Source organism: Limanda limanda, chromosome 12 (genome assembly GCF_963576545.1).
Source record: "Limanda limanda chromosome 12, fLimLim1.1, whole genome shotgun sequence".
Taxonomy (NCBI): Eukaryota; Metazoa; Chordata; class Actinopteri; order Pleuronectiformes; family Pleuronectidae; genus Limanda; species Limanda limanda.
The window spans coordinates 1,599,507-1,602,006 of record NC_083647.1 but is presented as its reverse complement, the minus strand read 5'-3'; the positions used below and the strand labels follow the sequence as shown (position 1 = coordinate 1,602,006).

The 2,500-nt window shown below is 47.3% G+C and overlaps 7 non-coding genes across 7 annotated transcripts in view; all 7 read right to left on the bottom strand.

Annotated features, from left to right (window-relative positions):
• The window catches only part of LOC133016592 (U5 spliceosomal RNA), a 113-nt gene extending 62 nt beyond the window's left edge, over positions 1–51 (bottom strand). The window contains exon 1 of the small nuclear RNA XR_009681958.1: positions 1–51. This exon is cut by the window's left edge and continues 62 nt beyond it. This is a non-coding gene — a small nuclear RNA (U5 spliceosomal RNA).
• A 298-nt stretch (positions 52–349) lies between these two features.
• On the bottom strand, positions 350–541 carry LOC133017323 (U2 spliceosomal RNA). Its single transcript, XR_009682641.1, has one exon. It is a non-coding gene; the product is annotated as a U2 spliceosomal RNA (small nuclear RNA).
• Positions 542–721: 180 nt separating this feature from the next.
• On the bottom strand, positions 722–834 carry LOC133016591 (U5 spliceosomal RNA). The gene has a single exon (XR_009681957.1). It is a non-coding gene; the product is annotated as a U5 spliceosomal RNA (small nuclear RNA).
• Positions 835–1,132: 298 nt separating this feature from the next.
• Positions 1,133–1,324, bottom strand: LOC133016224 (U2 spliceosomal RNA). Its single transcript, XR_009681617.1, has one exon. It is a non-coding gene; the product is annotated as a U2 spliceosomal RNA (small nuclear RNA).
• Positions 1,325–1,504: 180 nt separating this feature from the next.
• Positions 1,505–1,617, bottom strand: LOC133016967 (U5 spliceosomal RNA). The gene has a single exon (XR_009682316.1). It is a non-coding gene; the product is annotated as a U5 spliceosomal RNA (small nuclear RNA).
• Positions 1,618–1,915: 298 nt separating this feature from the next.
• LOC133017322 (U2 spliceosomal RNA) lies at positions 1,916–2,107 on the bottom strand. Its single transcript, XR_009682640.1, has one exon. It is a non-coding gene; the product is annotated as a U2 spliceosomal RNA (small nuclear RNA).
• A 179-nt stretch (positions 2,108–2,286) lies between these two features.
• Positions 2,287–2,399, bottom strand: LOC133016590 (U5 spliceosomal RNA). Its single transcript, XR_009681956.1, has one exon. It is a non-coding gene; the product is annotated as a U5 spliceosomal RNA (small nuclear RNA).
• Positions 2,400–2,500: the final 101 nt, after the last annotated feature.

The window sequence follows — 2,500 nt, the reverse complement described above, 5'->3', positions numbered from 1 at the left end:
TCTTTAGTAAAAGGCGAAAGACTTGTGCGTTATGAAGAGAAACCAGAGTCAGCATGGCCCTGTGTTGGAGAGCAGCGGTGGAGCCTCTCGGTCACATTCACCACCTTCACGGTAGGCCTTTTCTTTCCGCATGTCAGAGCCCAGTATGCAACATTCCCACCCCGCCCCCATCTGGCAACCAAAATTATACACGTCTTTATTAGCTCCTGCCCTGACTACTGTGATTGGCTTTTAAGCCTGTTTAAGCGATAGATCCCTGAACCACTTACATTGGGTCCAAATAGCTGACTCTGGTTTCTCACCAAGTCTCCCAGCAGGTCTTGAGTGTTTGCTTTTCTACAGGGTAAGAACAGAGTGCACCGTTCCCAGCGGCACTGCAATGCTAGGTCGATGCGTGGAGAGAAGGGAGCAAGCTCCACATTTCTGCTCCTCTTGCCAAAAATCTGCTTAATATGTAGTCCTCATATAGAGGACATATCAGATATTAAACTGATAAGAACAGATACTACACTTGATCTTAGCCAAAAGGCCGAGAAGCGATAATCCCCAAGTGTTGGATGTCCACGCCAGGCTCTTGGCACAAATCTCACTTGAGATGGTGCCACATTTGGAGGTGTGCATAACGATGGCTGCTGCTTATCACCTTCGCCCGAGCTCTATTTTGTGGACGCTTGATTTCTGACCTAGACAGCTCTTTGACTTTTCACAATTTCAAAAGGCTCAGCCATGAAGCAAAGCCTGCCAAAAATATATTCAACTCATGTTTGTTCCTCTCCACGGAAGTCTTTAGTAAAAGGCGAAAGACTTGTGCGTTATGAAGAGAAACCAGAGTCAGCATGGCCCTGTGTTGGAGAGCAGCGTCGGAGCCTCTCGGTCACATTCACCACCTTTACGGTAGGCCTTTTCTTTCCGCATGTCAGAGCCCAGTATGCAACATTCCCACCCCGCCCCCATTTGGCAACCAAAATTATACACGTCTTTATTTGCTCCTGCCCTGACTACTGTGATTGGCTTTTAAGCCTGTTTAAGCGATAGATCCCTGAACCACTTACATTGGGTCCAAATAGCAGACTCTGGTTTCTCACCAAGTCTCCCAGCAGGTCTTGAGTGTTTGCTTTTCTACAGGGTAAGAACAGAGTGCACCGTTCCCAGCGGCACTGCAATGCTAGGTCGATGCGTGGAGAGAAGGGAGCAAGCTCCACATTTCTGCTCCTCTTTCCAAAAATCTACTTAATATGTAGTCCTCATATAGAGGACATATCAGATATAAAACTGATAAGAACAGATACTACACTTGATCTTAGCCAAAAGGCCGAGAAGCAATAATCCCCAAATGTTGGATGTCCACGCCAGGCTCTTGGCACAAATCTCACTTGAGATGGTGCCACATTTGGAGGTGTGCATAACGATGGCTGCTGCTTATCACCTCCGCCCGAGCTCTCCTTTGTGGACGCTTGATTTCTGACCTAGACAGCTCTTTGACTTTTCACAATTTCAAAAGGCTCAGCCATGAAGCAAAGCCTGCCAAAAATATATTCAACTCATGTTTGTTCCTCTCCACAGAAGTCTTTAGTAAAAGGCCAAAGACTTGTGCGTTATGAAGAGAAACCAGAGTCAGCATGGCTCTGTGTTGGAGAGCAGCGGTGGAGCCTCTCGGTCACATTCACCACCTTTACGGTAGGCCTTTTCTTTCCGCATGTCAGAGCCCAGTATGCAACATTCCCACCCCGCCCCCATTTGGCAACCAAAATTATACACGTCTTTATTAGCTCCTGCCCTGACTACTGTGATTTGCTTTTAAGCCTGTTTAAGCGATAGATCCCTGAACCACTTACATTGGGTCCAAATAGCTGACTCTGGTTTCTAACCAAGTCTCCCAGCAGGTCTTGAGTGTTTGCTTTTCTACAGGGTAAGAACAGAGTGCACCGTTCCCAGCGGCACTGCAATGCTAGGTCGATGCGTGGAGAGAAGGGAGCAAGCTCCACATTTCTGCTCCTCTTGCCAAAAATCTGCTTAATATGTAGTCCTCATATAGAGGACATATCAGATATTAAACTGATAAGAACAGATACTACACTTGATCTTAGCCAAAAGGCCGAGAAGCGATAATCCCAAGTGTTGGATGTCCACGCCAGGCTCTTGGCACAAATCTCACTTGAGATGGTGCCACATTTGGAGGTGTGCATAACGATGGCTGCTGCTTATCACCTCCGCCCGAGCTCTCCTTTGTGGACGCTCGATTTCTGACCTAGACAGCTCTTTGACTTTTCACAATTTCAAAAGGCTCAGCCATGAAGCAAAGCCTGCCAAAAATATATTCAACTCATGTTTGTTCCTCTCCACGGAAGTCTTTAGTAAAAGGCGAAAGACTTGTGCGTTATGAAGAGAAACCAGAGTCAGCATGGCCCTGTGTTGGAGAGCAGCGGTGGAGCCTCTCGGTCACATTCACCACCTTCACGGTAGGCCTTTTCTTTCCGCATGTCAGAGCCCAGTATGCAAC